The sequence below is a fragment of the Acinonyx jubatus genome, chromosome B3, assembly GCF_027475565.1.
Source record: "Acinonyx jubatus isolate Ajub_Pintada_27869175 chromosome B3, VMU_Ajub_asm_v1.0, whole genome shotgun sequence".
Lineage (NCBI taxonomy): Eukaryota > Metazoa > Chordata > Mammalia > Carnivora > Felidae > Acinonyx > Acinonyx jubatus.
The window spans coordinates 20,742,193-20,764,168 of NC_069386.1; the positions used below are offsets into that span (position 1 = coordinate 20,742,193).

Genomic DNA, 21,976 nt, shown 5'->3' on the forward strand with positions numbered 1-21,976 from the left:
TGATAAAGCTGTAGCTAACTAGAATAAAAGGAAATTTTTTGTTCTTATAAATAGTATGCACACACACAAAAAAATGAGAGCAACCAGCTTAATTCAAAGTGAAATACTGGAAGATTTTCCCCCAAGAGGGAAATTATTGAACTGGGGTTTGCAATCAGCACAAAAAGGAAAAAAAAACAACTCTCATTATTCATAGACAGCATGATTATGCATGTAGAAAATCTAAAAGATCTTACAAATAAACTACCACAACTAATAAATGAATTTAACAAGGTTGCTAAAATAAGGGAAACATTTAAGAAACAATCACATTATAAATACCCATGAAAAGGAATTATAACATAGAATTAAAGAAAAACACTTATGATAGCAATAACAATAGAAAACAAAACAATACCCAAATACCTTGGAAGAAATCTAACAGAAGATGTTATACATACAAAACTATAAAATATATCAAGAAAACTTGCATTAAGTCCAAAGAGAAAGAAATTACATGTTCATGGGTTAGAAGACAATAGCATAAAGTCTCCCTCTTAATGGAGCTATAATTTGAAGGACTCTCATCAAAACCTCAGTAGTATTTCACAAGCAAGTGTTTATACAGAAATTGACAGAATGATTCTAATTTTTATATGAAAATGCAAAAGGCCAAATATAGCAAGATAATATTGAAGAGCAAAACTGAAGGACTTAAAACTAGCAGAAGTAAATACTTACTATAAAATCACACTAATTAAGATATTGTGGTATTGATGGCATTCTTGGGTTCTAGTGATGCTTTATTTCTTCATCTGGGTAACAGTTTACATGGATGTGCTCACTTTGAGAAAATTCATGGCAATAATTTGCACAAGCAGAAAAGTACACCTCAATTTAAAAAGCTTATTTGGGGGCACCTGGGTAGCTCAGAGGGGTTGAGTGTCCAACTTTTGATTTCATCTCTGGTCATAATGCCAGGGTCATGGGATCGACCCCTGCATCAGGCTCTGCACTTGGCGTGGAGCCTGCTTAAGATTCTCTCTCCTTCTCCCTCTCCTCCCCACCCCCTGCTCACGCTCTCCCTTTCTCCCTCTCAAAAAAAAAAAAAACAATTTAAGGGTTTCCTGGGTGACTCAGTTGGTTAAGCATCTGACTTCAGCTCAGGTCATGATCTCAGGGTCCGTGGGATCGAGCCTCGGGTCAGACTCTGTGCTAATAGCTCAGAGCCTGAAGTCTGCTTCAGATTCAGTGTCTCCCTCCCTCTCTGCCCCTCACCAGCTCGTGCTCTGTCTCTCTCTCTCAAAAATAAACAAACATTAAAAAATTTTTTAATTTAAAAGAATCAAAAAATAAAAAGCTTATTTGAAAAAAACATAGTATGGTCTATATTGCTGATCTTGCACACTATGCAATTAACAACAGAGGCCTTGAAAAGGTGAGTCTCCAGAGCCTCCTTCTGCTTTCTATCACTTTGTAAGTCCAAGTGGTTGTTATGCGGTGTGGACTGTGACAGGGAAGGAAGGAGAACACAACTCAGATGAGACTAGAGAAGCCACTATATTATGGGCAAAGGCTCACTTTTTAAAGTTTTCTTTCAGATTTTATTCTGAGCCAGGGGCTCCGCCTGCTGTCATGGCACTGTAAACACTGCCCTCACTTCTGTGAGTCAGGCTTCCTGGAGCCTCCTCTATGATGCCCTGGTGCCCTACGGGGTTAAGGGCACCTGGGGACGATCCCCAGGCTAGGCTCTCTTTTACTAGTCCAGCATCTAAAAGGAGGATCCAGCCTGCTTCCCCTACACATACACCCACACCCCCCCCACACACTCAGAGACTCACTCACATCACTCTCAACCACAGACACACAGACTGATACACACACTCTCACATAGACTGAGACACTCACACTCACAGATTCACACACTCTTCAAACACAAAGACTCATACACACACACACACACACACACACACACAGACATAGATACAGACTTATACATACACACAGATTCGCACATCTCAAACACATAGACACATACACACACACTCATACACACTCACAGACACTCACACATAGACTCATATCCACTCACTCACACACATTCACACGCTTTGTCCTGACAAAACCACCGTAGAGAACAGCTTCCCATCTGAGCCAGACTAGAAGAAGGACAGAGACGTGATCACGATGACATTTGGAGCAGAGTAACAGGAGAGAGGAGAGACTGGAAACCAAGTCCCTGAATGATGGGAAGGCACAAACTCAGGGGTGTGAAGAATAATTGTAGATAGAATCTATACATGTTAAGTGTCTCGGTGATGGGCCCTGTGCTTTTAATAACAACATTCAAGAATATGGTGCTGTGTTCCTTCTGTTTTTTACAATGTGCTAAAATATAGGGTGGCTCAGTTGGTTAAGCGTCTGACCTCAGCTCAGGTGATGATCTCATACTTGGCAGGTTCAAGCCCCGCGTCGGGCTCTGTGCTGACAGCTCAGAGCCTGGAGCCTGCTTCAGATTCTGTATCTCCATCTGTCTCTGCCCCTCCCCCCCCTCAAAAATAAACATAAAAAAATTAAAATGTGCTAAAATAAACATAACAAAATTTACCATCTAGACCATTTTTAGGTGTACAATTCAGTGGCATTAAGCACATTCACACTGTTGTATGCCCATCCATCCCCAGAACTCTTTTCTTTGACAAAACCGAACTCTCTACCCATTAAACTCCCCATTCCTCCTCCCCAAGTCCTTTGTTGGATGAGAAAACAAAGAGGCATCAGGTCACAAAGCAACTTTCCCCTCAGAGCAGGGCTGGGCTCAGGGCCACTGGGGGTCCTCCCCCTGCCCAGAGGCAGTAACTGCAGGAGGTAAGCAGGCGCCTCTAAGTCTGCAGGGGAGATGGGGAGAGGTGTGCTACATGCTTCATTCACCATGTTGTGCCCCACAGCGCCCAGCTCAGTTGTATACTGTCTGGCCATGCCTAAGATATCCTGTTTTAAACCTATCTTCTCTGTAAAACAGAAATCATGACATCCACTTACAGAGTTTAAGGAGCTCTGATTAAGCCTGATTCTACCTTTGTCTGGTGCACAACTGTGCTCAATAAAAGAATGCTACTGTTTCATACCTCTGGATCTGAGGCGTAGGGAAAAGGAGTGCACTGGTAGAAGTGAAATCATCTGCAAGGTGCCTTCCATCCAGGGACTGCCCCTGCACAAATATAGGACCTCACCAAGAAACGGAGGCAACCAGGGCCTCTCAGAGCCTAAAGGAATCCTTGGCTTCATGACTTGGTGACTAAAAGAAGTCACCCAGGGAGCAATGAACGTGGGCGCAGCTAGGGTGCTGTGAACTCCGGCTTGCACCCGTCCCCATCCCCCCAGAGCCCTGAGAAAGGAGAGGAAGTTATGATTTATCTCAAAGCTAATTGCTCCCCAAAGCTGATGGGATTTTCTGATATGAAGTCTCAAGTTATCACACACAGGAGCTAATTTTCTTTGGCAACTGACAGGTCTCTCAGTCTGGAACAACACCCTCGCTCTCCTGTCTTTGCTGCAGGACCATAAACAGGACTGTCAAAACTGCGTATAGACAAAAAGCCAAACACTCCAATGAGTGTCATTTTCCTCAGGACCTGGGGAGACCACACAGATACTCCAGTGTTCTCATGGCTAAAAATAACAGTGGAGGCCGGTTGTCTTTGGGAATGACTTTCAAAATCAGGATGAGTCAAATCCACCCTCCCAAAGTACACTTGCCACTACTGGAGATATTTGCTCAAAAGATTAACGCAGGTGCTGAATGTATTTCCATCCTGGTGACTCCTTTCTGCTCTTCACAGACTTGACTCCTGCCTCCCAGAGAGAACAGAGGTCACAGCTAAAAAGGCCCAGAGTCTTCTCCTCCAACACTCCCTCCAGGAAACAAGAAGCTCTCTTCATTGGCACCCAGGCCCCACTCCATTCTCACTCCTCGCTGCGTGTGTTACACGCACCGCTTCTTTCCTCATCCGTAAACTACACTGAACAATCAATTTTCCACCTCCACAGAAAAATACCTTGTTCCCTTCTGTTCCCACCCCCTTCTCTTCTCCCCTTCTTAGTCTGTGCTCATGAAAAAGAAAAATCCCACAGCCACATTCTCTGCCTTTTAAAACTCCTATTTGGTCTTCCAGCAACCCCCACCCAGCCGATGAAAATCCTCAGCCCCCTTCCTTCCTGGTTTCCACCCACTTTCTGGCCATTCTCCTCAGGCTCCTTCACTCCCCGTGGAGGTCACCCCCACCCACAGCCTCAGCCAGCCTGGGTAAGAGACTGACTCCACAGCCCCACCCCCACGCCCTCAAAAGCTCCTTGGCCCTTCATGAAGTAGGAATTCAATAATTCTATTTCCACCTCAAATATGGTCTTCTCTCCGAGTTCCCAACTCCTGCTCCCTCCACATGGCTCTGCTACCTCTTCCTCCTTGGTGTCTGTCACCTCAGTCCTTGTCTCCACACTCTACCAGCCTTTACTCAGGACACAGCATCTTTCCCTAGGAACCATGTGAAGAGCCTCCAGCACCTGGGCCTTCACCCCCTCTGCCTGCCTTCCACAGTCACCTATGGCGTCAGCCCTGTTAGGCTTCTCTGTGGCCATGTGAACAGGACAGTCTGGCCCCTCCTACTGCATCTTCTGTCTACTCTGTCAAGCCAACTGCGGCTGGCCATTGAACAACATGGGTTTGAACTGCTAGGGTCCACTGAGGTGTAGATTACTTCAGCAAATGCAGTGCAATACTATAAATGTACTTCTTCCTTATGCTTTTCTTAATAACAGTTTCTTTTCTCTAGCTTACTTTACTGTAAGAGTGCCGTATATAATACATATAACATACAGAATGTGTTCATCAGCTGTGTATGTTATTAGTAAGGCTTCCAGTCAACAGTAGGCTATTTATTAGTAGTTAAGTTTTTGGTGAGTCAAAAGCTATACACAGATTTTTGACTGCATGGTGTGGGGGGAGTGGGGGGTCAGCGCCCCTAACCCCCACGTTGTTCAAGGTCAACTACATCCCCTAGGGCCTGTCATGCCACTTCATGTCTCCATGCTTGAATCATACACATACTTCTGTTTGCCTAGAATGCTCCACCTTACTCTGTGTCTGTCTGTCTGTCTGTCTCTCCCCCCACCCCCCAGAGAAATGTATACTCCCCCCTCAAGATGAAAGGTTAAACCTCACTCCTCCTGCATAACCTACAGGACTGATGAGTCACCTCTCCCCAAAATCATCTCCTCTAACACTCTACATTCTACATCACAACATTCTACACTTCCCTGAAGTGGCTGGGAAACAAAATGGAGGGCAGTTGTCCCCTTTCAAACCTCCGACAAAGACCTTGCCAGGAGGTGAGTGGTTCTCTCTCTCTGACCCCTGAGGCCAGGACATGCTCAGTAACACGGCCTCCTTTGTAAATGAGGGTCTCTGCCAAAACTGGTAACCACTATAGAAGCGCTTCACAGGCCAGGAGTGAAGGAGGCCACTTCTAAGTACTCTCACCTTGACAGCCACCCTGAAGGGCCAGCAAGTCACCACCATTTTCCCCTACAGATTGACCAAAGGAGATTAAGTGATACACCCATGAAAAGAGATTAATCTGTACCAGCCCCGGACTCTGAAAGAAAAACTTGGCAGTATGGTCTGCCACAATACAGACCCCAGAAGTGCTACCCTGGAAGACTTAAGGAATGTCCCCATCAACATATATGTTGCTTATCAACCAGTCCGAGCACAAGCTATGGCATAAGAACTGTTCTAACTTCAGTTAGCATTTTCTTATGTATCTAGAAGCACCTGTGGTCAAAATCAGTTTGGAAAATGAGGAGTTAAATAGAATTAAATAAGCAGCTTTCTTGCAGGACTTCAAAAGGTCTTTAATATGGTGCTCTGGGACTCTCCAAAAGGGGGCAGTACAGACAGCGTGTCCCAGCCTGATCTGAATGCGGATTACTATTTTCAGGAACATCTCCTGGGACTCCACAGAACACAGTTTGAGAATGCCAGCTTACACACTCATGTAATTAATTAGAACTTGGTATAATTAATTAGATCTGAATATCATGAATAAAAAGTTACATACAGTAATGGCTAACTTCCTTCAATTTAATCACACTGATTATGTGGAGCTCAACCTAGTAGCAGCTCATACTGCTATTTTCTTAACACGTTTTTCATCCTTTAAAAAAGGTGTTGATGAAATGTTTTCTCTCTTAACACGTTGCAACTTTAAGAAAAAGAAAGTTAGGTGTCAGAGCAGATATTCTCAAGTATTTGAAAACACACATACCAAGCCTGAAAGCAAATCATAATGGCCAGCCTCAGATCCTCTCCTTGCTTCCTCCAGGGAAGGACACCAATAATATTGGGCAGCAATTACATGCCATGCACTCTCCATCCACGATGTGGTTCATTCTCACAAGTAGCCCCGAAAACCACAAGTCCCCACTTACAGATGAGGTCAATGAGCTTCTAGAAGTTTAAGAAACTAGAGCTACACAGTGAGCACAGCCTTCTGGAGCATCTACTATCCATGAGGTAACTGGGATGGACATTTGAAGGATGCAGAAGAAGCAGGCATGCAAATCCATGGAGAGATGGGCAGTGAGGCAGGAGAGCACAGAACAGGCTCACCTGGGGCTTAAGTGTCCAATGAAGACCCCAAAAAGGGTGGCCCTTGAGCCTTGTCTATCAAGATGGGGAGAAGCCCATGGAAGAGGGATCAGCCACACAGAGAAAAACAAAAAAACAAAAACAAAAAACCTATAGGGACATTGCTGTTGAAACAACAGGGCAGATCAGTGTGCAAAGCCTGGCTCATTCAGCCAAGACATAGAAACAAACCAAATGTTCATCAACAGATGAACAGGTAAAGAAAGTGAGGTATATACATACAGCGGAATATTATCCAGGTTTTAAAACAAAGGAAGTCCTGCCATTTGCAACAACACAGGTGGACCTGGAGGACATTATGCTAAGTGAAATAAGGCAGTCACGGAAGAACAAATATTGCGTGATTCCTCTTACATGTAAAGTCCTCAAAGGTATAGGAGTAGACACTAGAAGGGTGGTTGCCAGGAGCAGAGGGGAAGGAGAAATGGGAAGTTGTTCAATGGGTAGAAAGTTTCAGTTACGCAAGACGAGTAAGTTCTAGAGAACTGCCATGAAACATAATGCCTATAGTTAAGCGAGGTATTATGTACTCAAAAAAATTTTTTTAAGAAGGTACATCTCATGTTAGGTGTTCTTCCTATAAAACAAACAAAACACAAAGGGACACAAGGAAATTTTTGGAGGTAATGATAAGTCGTGGTGATAGTAACATGAATGTATGTATATGTCCAAACTCCCTAAACTGTATGCATGAAATATGTGCACTTTGTTTACCAGTTACACTTCAATAAAGCTGGGAAGAAAAGAAAGAAAGAAAGAAACCCTAACCATTTCAATGACAAGACGGATGCAGAACTACCCATAAGAAGGGGAGCCTAAGAAGTCAGCAGTTCCAGTCGAGTCAGAGGATTAGCTAGTACATAGGAGCAAGACTGCCCTGCCAGACAGACACAAGAGCAGAGAGGTTTGTGTGGGTCTACAGTGAGTTGTGCACTAGAACCTATTCTTTTATCAACTTTCTCAAATACACAAAAGTGAGTGGACAGAGTAACGTGACAAACATCCATGAACACACCATTTAGGCATCCCCAACGTTATCATCCCACCTCCTTCTTTTTCATATCAGTTGCTCATTTTTTTTCAATTACATTGTCTTTTTCTAATTGATTTGGAAGAGTTCCTTATTATACAGACAGAATGCTAATCCCTTACAGTAAATACATCTCAGATATTTATTCCAGGTGATAGTTTGTTTTAAGCCTTTAAAAAAAAATTTAATGTTTTTTATTCTTGAGAGAGACAGACAGACAGACAAAGAGCAGGGGAGAGGCAGAGAGAGAGAAGGAGAAACAGAATCCGAAGCAGGCTTCAGGCTCCGAGCTGTCAGCACAGAGCTCGATACAGGGCTCAAACCCACGAACCACAAGATCATGACCTGAGCCAAAGTCAGACACTCAACTGACTGAGCCACCCAGGCCCCCCTAAACCTTTATATGGTGTCCCTGCTCTTAAAGAAGCTGCTAACATTGCTGTTTAATTAACTGATCTTTTCTGTGCCTGTGTATGTCTTACCTTTTCCTACGTCAGGGACATATAAAAAAATCTCTTGTATACAATTTAACATCTTGCCCTTTATAGTCATTAATTCTACTGGCATTTATTTGTGTGTATGCTGTGAGGTAGGGATACCATTTTAGCTTCTCCCATGTGGACAACCAGTTGTCCTGCATCACTTCCCACCTTGTCAATAATATATCTCTGCCACCTCCTGTGTTCCTGTACATGTGAGAGTTTGTTATTAGGCTCACCATCCGGTCCCACTCATCCGACAAATATCACACAATCTTAATTGCAACCTTCTATCAGGAACCTCACTGCCCCACCTTTATGCCAGCTTCCCCTTAACATTCCAGTTTTGTGTTTTCTTTTAATGTCTAGTAGCTGGGAATTTCACTGCCTTTCTTTGGATCTTATAATTTTTTTTAATGTGTGTTTATTTATTTAAGAGAAAGACACAGCAAGCGAGCAAGCACAAGCAGGAGAGGGGCAGAGAGAGAGAGAGGGAGAGAATCCCAAGTAGGCTCTGCACTGTCAGTGCAGTGCCTGATGCAGGGCTCAAACCCACAAACAATAAGATCATGATATGAGCCAAGATCAAGAGTCAGATGCTTAATCGATTGATCCATCCAGGCTGCCCCCTGGATCTCGTATTTTAAAATAATTCTTGGTCAGCTTTTACACAGCATTTTATGTGTTTACACTTGGGCAAGAGCATGCTGACATTACCAAAAATCGTAAAAATTTTTGCGAATGCAACATCTTCTAACTTAACATATTTTCTGAGACTGCCCATGATTTAAACACACCTTATTAATCTTTCCACCATTCCTTCAGGAAATGACTAAATTTATATACAATTGGTCCTTGAACAACATGAGTTTTAACTGCACAGTTCTACTTTTAGGCAGATTATTTTTTTCATAAATACGACAGTACTGTAAGTGTACTTTCTCTCATGATTTTCTTAACATTTTCTTTTATCTAGCTTATTATAAGAATACAGTATATAATACATACAACATAAAAAAATTTTACATACGTGTTAATTGAATGTTTAAGTTACTGGTAAGACTTTCAATCAACAATAGGTGATTAGTGGTTGTTTCTGGGGAGTCAAGAGTTATATGCAGATTTTCAACTATATGAGGGTCAGCATCCCTAACCCATGTTGTTCAAGGGTCAACTGTAATTACAATCCAAACACTATAGAGATCAACAGCCCGTAGGATTGATATCCTAGAATACTGAGGCCTAGGATTTAATCCCCCCCAGGGGAAAAAAAATGGAACACAGCCCCCAACTTTTACCATAAGCGGAAGCATATTCACCAAATTATTTTAGAAGGAGATGTCAGGCATAGACTCTGGGTATTAGTATTCTGATGCTACAGAGTGATTCATTTGCAGTAGAAAAATAAATAAACCCCAGTCTCTTCTCTCTGTAGCTCTCCTCACAGAGATTCATTCCAGTAATAATTGACATTTAAAAATATCCATCTCATTGCCACTTTTCTCTCACAGAAGAAATACGCTTTTCTGCAGGGAAGCTGCAGAGAATCATGACGAGTGTATTCACTTAAATGGCAGTCCCATTACACTGCAGATGAGCGAGCACAATCGGAAAGAGAGCGAGACGTCTTTTCTATTGCAGCTGACTTTGATACTCTAATAGTCTTTCAGGATACGTAAAAATCCCACTAGGTCTTTTTTGGGCTCAAAAGAAAAAAATACCTTATACCTTAGAGGCACAAACAGAATTGCCCTGCGGTTCCATCAAAAAGCAACGACAGCCCCAGTTTCATTTAGATAAAACTTCAAGAGGCCAATTTCACGCTGGACAGTTCTGAGAGGCTGGATGGACTGCACTGGCTGGTTGACCCTGGGCTCCCAGAAGATCGGAATGTCACCACAATTTGTGAGACCCATTCCCCATAAGAACATCTCTCTTCACAAGCTACCCTTGCTGCCAATTGCAAAAAAATCTCCTCCCTTCCCAGTATCCCCTAAAATTCTTCAGTATTTTCATAGCTAAGGGTAGCTGAGAAATCTACTATATGGGATGGCTCAGTCAGTTAAGCATCTGACTCTTGATTTGGGCTGACTCTTGATTTGGGCTCAGGTCATGATCTGACGGTTTGTGGGTTTGAGCCCTGCATCTGGCTCTGTGCTGGCAGTGTGGAGCCTGCTTGGGATTCTCTCCTCTCTCTGTCCCTCCCCTGCTCATTCTCTCTCCCCCTCCCTCTCAAAAATAAATGAATAACCAAAAAAATGAGTCTAAACAGAAAATCAAACAGGGGGTGCCTGGGTGGCTTAGTCAGTTAAGCATCTGACTCTTGATTTTGGATCACGTCATGATCTTGTGGTTCATTTGTTCGAGCCCTTCATCAGACTCTGTGCTACTGGCAGGGCCTGCTTAGGATTTCCTCTCTCCCCCTCCCTCTCTCTACCCCTCCCCTGCTCACATTCTCTCTCTCTCTCTCTCTCTCTCTCTCTCTCTCTCTCTCTCTCCCTCCCTCCCTCCCTCCCTCCCTCCCTCTCTCAAAATAAAACAAATAAACATTTTTTAAAAAAGCAAACAAGATCGAAAAGGCCTCGTTGAGAGCATAGAAGTAAATTCATAAACATTAAAGACTGACAATTAAGGAAAAGTTAGAAAAATACTCATTTATTCTTATACCCAAATGCGTTACAAGTCATGCAGTTCCTGCAACATTTCCCCATCTACTTCCTTGGAGAGGGGCTGATTATTCTAACACTCAAATGCCTTATGAATGTGCCACCCTCCCTACCCCCAAAGTGACCACACAATCCAGCCAGGACATGCGTGACAAGAAAAATCCCCAATACAATGTGAGGTGAATTCCTGCCCATGAACGGCACAGTGCTTATGGGGAGTTACCTAATGTAGGATAGAGGCTGGATTAGCAAGTAAAATAAAGGCAGCTGCCTTGACTTACAAAAGAAGGCTCTTTCGGTAGCTCCAAACAGCAGGCCTTGTGTCTTCCTACTGCCCCAGAGGCAAAACGGTGGTTTGGGACCCGGTCTTGAGGCTCTGGTATCCCAACTCTGCCCCCTCTGATCTTCGTCTTTATCCTCAGATTGGCACAGAACTTCCCCACTGGGAAATCCCAAATTACTTCTCTCATTTGGAAGTCCCCAAGCCACTACTTCCCTCCATATGACACTCTGGACTGCTGACCAGTGCTGCCCTATCCAAGCCCATGGATGCATAAGAACCCACGGAATCCATCAGAAGCTCAGACCTGCTCTGGCATCAAGACACAGAGACAATTCCTGGTCCCCTGCTGCCTAACCTCCAACAACAGTCTCCTTTCCACCCTGCTCTCCAAACATACCCCAACCCATACGCCAGCTTCTCCACAACCCAGCCACTAGGGTATCTTTGGTCCAGGAAAAAGAACATCTACTCATCTTTAGTCAGAACAAATCTCCTAGAAGTGTCCCCTCTACCAGGCAGCCAGCTGGCACTGGGGCTACAAAGACCTATGCAAATCTGCTGCTACAGGTCCTATGGGGCAAGATCAAGCCAAGGGCTGACCATGGGTCAGGGGGATCAGGGCCGCAGAATAGCTTCACCCACAGGGCAATAGCAACACGGAGCCATCCCTCATCCCTGAGAAGATTAGGAGGGCTCTTTCGGATCAAAGTTAGAGTCTTCCTCTCGGCGTCCTGATATTTCACAGTGGTGCACTTCTAATTAGACACAATGTCGCCCAAGTTTGATAGTGAAAGGTTGCAAATGGCGTTTATTGTTGGTGATATACATTGATTTTTGATATAAATAGGAATCTAGATAAGAGTTTCACAAATAAATGACTGAAGCTGGTTTGGACTACAGTTTTCAGAAGCACTAGTATAGTGAGGAGGGGATGGGGGCGGGGGTTGTGATACTGCTGTCTCAGGGGTGACAGGGAAAGACGTCCATTCTAGGCAATATAAGCACTCTGCAGTGAGCCCAGTGCTCACGGGCTCCTTGGCTGTGAATCAAGCCCCAGCCTCAGACTCCCTGTGTGGAGGCTCGCACTGAATTACACATCCCAGCATCCCAGGAAATAAAGAACCGTGGCAGATGCCCAGATCCACCTGAAGTGTGGCATCCCTCGAGGAAAATAATTCCATTTCACACATGTCAGAAGCAAAACCGCACTCCATGCAAGGCGACCTCATATTTCTTACCGAAAACAAGTGGGTTGGTAATGTCCCCCAAAACCTCCTGGTGATGAAATCTTTCTGGAATAAAACAGAAGGAAATAGAGGAAATTACTTGGGTTTCAGAAAAGATACGGGTGATCACATAGCACTCCTGCAAGTATAGACATCTGAACAAGTGAGAGGTTTTGAATTACCTATAAAAGTGAACCGGTTCTCATTCTAATGAGACCATCACAAATGACCAGAAACAAATAATTAAAATGTTTCTTTAGCCATTCCTCACATAATTATTGCCTTAAGAACATCATGTTGGGCAAATAAAGCAATGGCTTGTGTATCACTCTGGAAGAAGAGGCCTCTGCATTTTAATGAAGCTCCTCAAAGCCCTCATGAATATGCATTTCCCCACAACAAAGCTTGACCCCACTAGTGTGCAGAACCGGTATTCTGGGACACTTTCAGAGGGAGGTAGGTGTGCCTGTGGGGGCTGGGGAGATGAAGACAGATTAAAAGAAAGAGAAAGGAAAGTGGGCCACTGCTCATTTCCTCTGCCCAGATTCACAGCCCACCCCTCCTCATGGGCAACGGGGTGTCAAAAAGAGAACAGAAAACAGGCCATCAGGTTTCACACTCCTCTTGGACAGAGAGACAGCTTTGCAAATGAAAGCTGAAGAGAAAGTCTAATAGGTTCAAGGGCTCAAGGCAAGGCCCTGGGTTAGATCAGGAATTCAAGGTAGGGGCAGCAGACAACCCAGAGAAGCTGGAAGCCCAGGATGGTGCAAGAGGAGGGGGATTTATTGGTCTTATATATCAAATCAAAATTCCTCTTTTCCCAATACTGTATGTTAACCATACTGGAATTAATTTTTTTTTTTAATTCCTCTTCTCCCTCCAATTTGGCTAAAGACAGAATGCGTTATAAAGGAACATCTTTGTTCCTTTCAAAACCACAGCAATGGCAGCCTCTTCCCCAGGTCCTTGTCTGCTGGGAACAGAAGGTCTAAGAGCATAGCATTTCATGAATAGCTGTGCTGGCTGGACAGTTCACCTTCACTCTGGTCCTGAAGTCACAGGGGATGACATCATTCCTAGGGGGGAAGGTTAATATGGTCTTGCTATTGGCACAGGCAGACACTGGCTTCTACTTTATCACCAAGGTCTAACCTGGAACCAGGGTTGACACTTTTTTAATGAAAACTGACAGTCATTCTCATTTCCCTAGACAGACATTTCTAGGAGTGGGTTTTAATTAGGGAATTTGGAGGAGTTCCCTACCACCCCAAACTGGCCCACTGCAGATGCCTCTAGTTCAGACATTTTTAAAAATGACTAGCTATTCCTTAGAAGGCCGCAGGTACCACCCTTTTGGCCAAGCCATTTGTATATCTGTAATCTGCTGGTCTCTGCTCAGAGGGAACTTGACATTCACACAGCTGTTCAAATTCTTCCAAAGGGTATGGTGCTTTCTGCTGTCTTTTTTTTTAAGTTTATTTATTTCTTTTGACGGAGAGAGAGAGAGAGCATGAGTGAAAGCAGGGAAGGGACAGAGAGAAAGGCAGAGAGAATCCCAAGCAGGCTCTGAGCTGACAGCATGGCTGCATCCCAAGAAGTGTGAGACCATGACCTGAGCAGAAACCAAGAGTCAGATGCTCAACTGACGGAGCCACCCAGGCGCCCCTTCGGTCGCCTTTCAAATCCCCTTACATTGTCAGCCTCAGCTTCATCATGTGCAAAAGTAGACAGTAAATTCGATCTTAAACGTGGCTGGGAAAGCGCAACAAAGCCTCCAAAACACTGCCTGGGAACACATTACCATCAAACGGTATTTCCTTTTTTACCCCCAAATCCCACCATCCCAGGACTTCCAAAAAGAGGTGATTTCAGGGTCAGAGCACATACTAAATGCTATGTCCAGAGGCAAGAACACTTCACTGGTGGTCGTAAGACAGGGCCTCCATTCTGCACTCTGCTACAAGTTGGCTCTGTGAACTCAAGCAGGTCAGTGAGAAAGACCTTGGTCCTCTCCCAGAATCCCCCACTCTAGCAGTTTTGATCAAGAGGGCTGCATGGAAGAGCCTAGAAGCCTTGGTCTACTAGCACAGGCTGGAATTCTCCCCACATGTCCACGGTGTCCTCCCCGCCCCTCTCAGAGGTCTACAGCTACCTGCATTGTCCAGAGCCACTGTGGGCCTATGGAAGTGTCCTTCTGCCCACAAGTCCAGCTTCTGCCAGCTTCTGGGAAGCTGTCCAGCTTCCCAGCCCAGAAGCAGCTCAGGGAAACTCGGAGCCTGCCTTCAGGCTCAGCTGGGCTTCCCTGCTCCACCTGGAGGAAGGAGCCCCAGCTCACTCGCTCGCTCGCTCACTCACTCTTTTTCTCTCTCTCTGCTGCCCTCAGTCTGCAAGTCTCCCAAGAGGACAGAGTCTCATTCATAGGTAGCCCGAGCATCCCCCACATGCTCCACACAGATTCCCAACAGAGGCACAGAATCGCCAAACTGCCTTGGAAAAAAGGCAGAGCTCTGCACTTTACATAATGCTTTTCCATAGGAGGAAACAGGCCCACATCTTAATTCAATTTTGAATCGGTTTTTAAATGTCTATTTATAGGCATCACACAAGTACCCCTTGTGGACGGTGGAGGAATCAGGGCTCCGGGCTCTGGTCCACCACTATTCATTAGCATTCTTTTCATGTCTGTCTTCTCCAATTTCCCCAGCAGCTTTTTAACTCAATAGCAAGGTCACCTACCACTTGGACCCAGCACCACTTTCCATTTTCTCCGAAGAAAAATATGAATTTTCTCTTCCGTGCAGCAGTGCCCTCTCCCTGTCCTCTCAGGGCCCCTTGCCTGCATTGGCTGAAGCAGGGTTGTGTTATTTTGGTGAACTGTGTCTCTGGACAGACAGTTTACCTTAAAAAAACCAACAAAGTCACGAGCACCGAGACCTGGGAAGGTCCTTGGGGGTCAGCTGGTCCCTGCAGGCTCTGAGTCCCTCACCTGGCCAGGCACATCCAGGGAGGGCCTGCTCCATTCCAGCAGCTGGAATGAACACAAAGGGTCACCTAAAAGTTCCGAACAGCCACGCTTTTATTCTCAGCCATGTTTGGCCAAACACACATCCCATCCTCTTTTCTAGCCTCTCTGGAGGCATTGAGGGCCAGGTTACTTCCCCTGTTCATCTTGGCCGTTTGTGATTAGACAGAAATCTGAGAGTCTGCTCTTCTTCAGGCAATGCACAATCATTTTTGGAATCATCTCCTACTTCTTAGCAAGCCTCAGGGTGGCAATGAAGTACACAGGTCTCCCTGTAAGATTTAAACACTCCACTTTCCAAGTTGTTGGCCCACCCACAAGTTATTTCGGGTGGGTGGGGGGAGTAGGAGAGGGGGAGGTTATCATGTATTCCAGCTTCCCAGGGGAGATGTGAAATACAAAGCCACAGGAGCCTGGGAGATGCCATGAAGGCTCTTTCTGTCTGCATGCTGACAACTGGATTCTCCAGGGTCCAGAGACCCCAGACCTTGGAACCAAGTACAGAAGGAAAGGCAGGCCCTGGCCTGAGGCACTGAATCCACAGCAGAATTCAGGCACAGAGAATACTTCCAATAAAGAGCCCTCCAGCAGCCTGACTTCAAATACCACAAGGCTCGGCTCTCTTATGACTGCTGTTGCTGAGGCAGTTGGTATTTGGTTTCAGGATTAATTAACTTTCTCCCAGGATGCCCACTGCAACCTGCCATTGTGGGTTCTCTATTATGCGGCATGCACATTCCTGGCAATCAATTGGATCTCTGATCAAACAGAGCCTTTGAAATGCCACGTTTTCAGACACTCAGGAGGTAAACAGAAATCCTAAATATTGCCTAGAGTGGACGGTTCATAAATTTGATGATTGCCTTTGATATTATGTCAGGGGAGGCGATGGGAGGCCCCAAATCCACAAACCATCCTCAGGGCTCCTTAGTGACTCAGGTGGTTGGGGAGGAGGCCCGAGACAGGAAGCTACTTAAGAGAGCCTCGATGAGCCTGGATAGAGCAGCACGTGCTAGCCTCCACCCAAAGCAGGAGATGCGAGCCCTGGAACACACAGGCCGATGCTGTGCTGGGGGAAGCAGGTGTCACAACCAATCTGTATAAGCACTTTCTTGGCAAAGTTAAGGCAACACTCACAGTTTCGTGGACTCTCAGACTTGGAAGGTGTCCTGGGAGGATGTCTGGCTCAGAGGCGGACAGAGGTGGATGTGTCCAGCACAGAGGCAGGAAGGCTGATCTTAGAGCCTTACAAACTGGCCAGGGACCTGCACAGCAGTATCACCACCCCACTGTCATAGTAGCATTTCTTCCTCCAGCAGACCTGAGAGTTACACCTACAGTTCCTTGAACCAAAGAGGCAACTCAGCGCTTTGCAAGAGGCTGGGCCCTGGGTACGCGGGTTTGGGATCTTATGGTATGTTGGGGTTGGGTTGTAGAACAAGTAGAATTTGATGAGCAATAATAACCCAGATTCAACAAAATACATGCTGATGGAAGACTGTGGTCACAGTGAGCAGAGGACCTGGGAGAGGGCTGGGAAGGGTCTGCACAGAGCACAGTGGCCAGAATAATAGGGGAAGGGTCAGGGTGTATCACAGGCAGAGTGCACCAGCTGCACACTGTAGCCAGCTTGAGTGTAGCTCTTTCTAGTACCAGCCCAGTGGCTGCAAAGCCAGGTATTCTATGGGACTGTCAACACCTCTGCATAACAGAGAGCACGTGGCCTTCATGGGCCAGCCCAGGTGACCATGGGGCTCATCTGCACTGGGCTGTCTCACAGAGCGGAACAGGCAGCTGGCAGAGGTCAGCATCTGGCAGATAAGCTGCTGAGTGAGGAGGCCTCCTGGGACCTGGGACTGTAGCTCCCCCAAGCTGCCTTGAGGGGGATGCGGCATGAGACAGCCCAGCATTCCCACAGGTATGGCTGGAACCACAGGATAGGACTTTGTGGGGGTGAGGATGCTCCCCAGGTTTAACGTGAGGCTGGGGCAAAGGGGGTCTGCCACTTCCTGAAGAGAAGGACACACAGGGACAATGCTCAGTTGGGCACAGCAGAGTCCTTCCAAGGGAAAGTAAGAGGTCCCTAAGGAACCATTTCAAGTACTGGCCCCAGACCAATTACAGTGAGAAAACAGGAGCTGGGCTCAGAGAGGGGCTCCAGGTCCTCAGAGCCAGATAACAAAAGGATGTAGCCCAGGTTATGGTGGGAAGGGGGCTGGGGAAGGGGAGGGGGGTGGGCAGTGATGGTAAGGTTGGAGGATTTTCCAGCTTGAGTGGACATGAATAGACTGTTTACAAATAAAAAATCTCAAAATTCTGAATAACTGAGCCCCCTACTAGCTGCAAGGTAAAGTCTTCAAATGCGACTAACTCCATTTATAAACACCAGCATGTATTATTTTTCTCCTGGGCAGGAAGCTGCATCTTTAGAATAAAGAGCTCAAACCTTGAGATTTGAGCAAATGTTTTGGGAACAAACTGGATTTAAAACTCTGTCTTCAAAGGTCTTGAAGTTTTAAACAACAATGGTTTCATCTGAGAAGGTGGCTTCTAAAAATGCTATTAAAAAGAATTAATTATTAGGAGTCACCTGCAAATTGCTGCCAATGAAATGGCCAAAACTCTCCATTCATGTAAGCTTATCTTTCAGTCTGGAGGTGACAGGCCACGGAGAATGAGCCACATTCTACCACCAGATTCCTTGGTTTGGGAAGATCCTCCTTCCCTGCTCGATTCCAACACAGAGACTCTCTATACGTGATTAGTTTCCACAATAGGGACTGTTCTTTCAAGGTGATTATTTGTTTCCTCTCTGTGGGGCCCGTGAGGCCACCCCAACGGCAGAGTTGGGGGTACAGACATGGATTATTTCGATCCATTTCAAAACTAGAAATTTGCTCTAAACTAAAACTGGCTCTAACATCCAATATCGCTAACTTAATTTTCCCACATTTGCTTTTATGTAAAATCCTCTGAGGCTCTACCAAATAACCTGAGAGTTCCTTACATCAGTATTGATCTAATTTATTCATGTTGGGGTTGAAACTAAAGGTGACCAGATCCAACCGTGTTTTAATCTCAATAGATCTGCCCTTGAGCAGCTGATGGCATTCCGTGGACAGACACATGGCTCCCAGGGCTCCCAGATTTACCCTGTAACATCTGACCTGTTTCTCTGATGATTCTTGGTATTAAACAGAGTCCTGTGTTTGGAGTTCTTGTCTGGCTTTGTGGAATGAGAGAAAAGTGCAACACTGAGGTATGAAAACCAGAACGCAGTGCCAAGGCTGTCCACGTGACAGCCAAAAGTGGTGCCATAAGAGACAAGGGTGAAGGGCAAAGGGAGGGCTGGCAGGGAGGGTTCAGGCAGGTCTGCACAGACCCAAGAGATGCAGGGGAGGGTTCAGAGGCGCCTTCCAAGCCTGCATCTGCCGGGCTCTCCTCATTATTATTCTCTCCTAGGCAAATGAGGCTTCTATTTTTGCTGCAAGGAGTCTGCTGCCTTCCAATTCCCCCACGTCCCCTGGAGGGAGGCTGGGATTTCGTGTTCTATTCAAGCAGCTCAGGGATGCTGAAGGGAGGGTCATCCAGATGGCTGAGAGCCAGAGAGAAGCACTGCCTGCCAATCTTATCAAATGAGGACACAGTGCTTGAGAAAGCTCTGGGCAAGGTGATGATGCATGTACGTGGTCTGGCATGACCATGCAGGGCACATCCGGGTTTATTTGGCCCATACCATGCTTACTGAAATAGGCACTAACTGTTTCACAGATGTGAATCTTTTAATCACCCCCATTTTACAGATGAGGAAACTCATCTGTACACAAAAGGCACACAAAAGTTATTAAGTGGTGTGCCTAAGGCCACACAAGAAATTCTGCAGCTGGGACTTCATCCTGGCAGTGTGGCCCAAGAACCCATGCTCTTAGCTCCCACATTTTGTTGGTAGGAAGAAATGGGAAAAGATGTTTACAATACATAAATCAGATGAAGGATGAAATGATGGATAAGAAAATTCAAAAAAGGGACAAAAGGTATGAACCAGTAATTCATAGAATAAAAAATACATGAAATAAATATACATCAATATAAGAAAATAAATCCATGAAAAGAAGTGCAACCTCACTGATAGGCAGAGAAATGCAAATTAAGACCCCCTGCAGAGGCCACTTTCACCCATCAGACTGACAAAAATTTAAAAAACATCTGATAATACCAAGAGGTATCAAGGACGAGGAGAAGGGGAGCCCACACACCACTGGTGGGAACATTCATTAGTAGGCCCACTTGGGAAAACAACGTGGCCACTTCCAGAAAATGTAAAGATTCATACGTTCTATCCTGTGGCAATTCCAATCCTTGCTACATATTCTAGACAAATCCAGCTCATGGCCACATAGAGACACACACATGAGTATTCCTAGCAGCCTTGTTTGCAGCAGCAAGAAACTGGAAACCATCTGAACATCCACCAATGGAGAAAGAATAGAGTGTATTATGTTCCTACAATGAAATGCCACACAGCAGTGAAAAGGGATAAGGTCCAGCTACATTTTCACGTGGATGAAACTCACAGATATAATGTGAGGCAAAAAAAAAAAAAAAGGGCAAGCTACAAACACACACACACACACACACACACACACACACACACAATTTGATATGATTTACACAATGCTTAAAAACATGCAAAAAGAATTGGCATAGTGACACTGACTAATGCAGTAAGATAAAACATGCACCAAAACTCTAATAACTCTAATACCTCTGTATGGGAGACAAAGAAATGCAATCAGGAAGGGCTTCCAGGTATACTGGTAATTATGACAGTTTAGGAGTATGTCCACTAACTCTTTTTCACTCCCTTCAAAAGGTGGAGCCTAAGTCCCCTCTCTTTGAGTATGGACCGGGCTTAATAACTTGGGTCTAGAGAACAGAACAAGGCAGAGATGATGATGTGTGGCTAAGGAGTCTAGGTCATAAAGGCACGGCAGGGTTCTCAAGACTCTTGGATCACTTGCTCTGAGGCAAGCTGCCCGCCATGTTGCGAGAGAGCACTGTGGAGAGACCCCATGGAAAAGAACAGAAGCCTCCCGCCCACAGCCATGTGAAGTAATCTCAAAAGTGGATCCTCCACGAGCGCCTGGGTGGCTCAGTCAGTTAAGCTTCCGACTTCAGCTCAGGTCGTGATCTCATGGTTTGTGAGTTCGAGCCCCACACTGGGCTCTGTGCCAACAGCTCAGGCCCTGGAGCCTGCTTTGGATTCTGTGTCTCCCTCTCCCTCTGTCCCTCACCCCTCAAAAATAAATAAACATTAAAAAAAATTTTAAATAAAATAAAAAAAAAGTCATCTCATACCTCAAGATGACTATGGCCCTGGCCCACACCTTGACCCTGAGACAGAATCATCCAGCCACACTGCTCCCAGATGGACTCTATGTGTGAAGTATCAAATGCTCACTGTTTTACGCTGTAAGTTTTGGCATAATTGGTTACACAGAAGTACAACCAATATAACAATATTCTTTACTTTAACTGGGTTGTGGATACACAGGTGTTCAGGTACATAATTCTTTTTACCTTTCTGTATGTCAAATATTTTATAATGAAAATTTAATCCAAAATTGCTGAGTTAGGTCAACACTGGCTAACAGGCAGAAACAGTGGATGGTAAAAGACAGGGAAGATGATAGGAAGGCACATCACCCTCCTGGGTGACCAAGGAATAGCTTCTCTCCTCAGGAGCATAAGGAACATAGAAAAGTGCCATCTAAGGTGGAAAGTCATGGGACGTTGTCAGAGGTGGGGAGAGGAGGCAGGATTTGCTCTATTCACATTAAAATAGGGAGTCTTGTTAGGCTAAGGGAGAATATGCCCTGGGGCCCTTGGGTGGCTCAGGCCTGGGTTAGGCACCCAACTTTAGCTCAGGTCATGATCTCACGGTTTGTGGGTTCAAGCCCTGTGTCAGGCTCTGTGCTGACAGCTCAGAGCCTGGAGCCTGCTTCAGATTCTGTGTCTCCCTCTCTCTGGCCCCTTGCCCTCTCTCTCTCTCTCTCGCTCTCTCTCTCTCTCTCTCTCTCTCTCTCTCTCAGAAATGAATGAACACTAAAAAGAAAAATTTTTTAAATAATTTTTAAAAATATGCCTGAGCCTGAGAGCCAGGCCAGCAGGGATAAGGGGGATGTGGGAGCAACACCCAGGGTGGTCCACCTCCTCAACTGCTCCTCCCAGGTCTTGATGCCACCAGATAAGGGCAGGATTGCCCAGAAGCCAGGATCTGGGCCCCATCACGTCTCTCTGTATCTGTCTTCCTCTCTCTGACTTCAGCTTCCAGAAAAAACAAACGTGCATTCCTTACAAGCAGTTGGGCTGGTCAGAGTCAACTGATCCAGTAAAAGCAGTCAGAACCAGTTACATCTGGCAGAACCAAAGCATATCAATCCCCAGGAACCACCATAAGTACTTCAGACCACTTATTTTCAATCCTCTTTAAGAGCCTAAATCCCCCATCTCACAACTTGTGCTGTTTTCTGCAATTTACTCATTCAAAGAAGTCTGTCCAAAATCCATTTTAATTGAAAC

The 21,976-nt window shown here is 45.4% G+C and overlaps 1 protein-coding gene across 6 annotated transcripts in view; it reads right to left on the reverse strand.

Moving 5' to 3' along the window:
* Positions 1 to 21,976, reverse strand: part of APBA2 (amyloid beta precursor protein binding family A member 2) — a 265,825-nt gene that overhangs the window by 112,507 nt on the left and 131,342 nt on the right. For 4 of the 6 annotated variants that reach the window (XM_053223648.1, XM_053223643.1, XM_053223645.1 and 1 more), the window contains one exon: positions 12,385 to 12,438. The exons of the other annotated variants lie outside the window; for them this stretch is intronic. The gene's annotated coding sequence lies outside the window, so the exon portion shown is untranslated. The remainder of the gene's footprint in view (positions 1 to 12,384; positions 12,439 to 21,976) is intronic. 6 annotated transcript variants of the gene reach the window in all.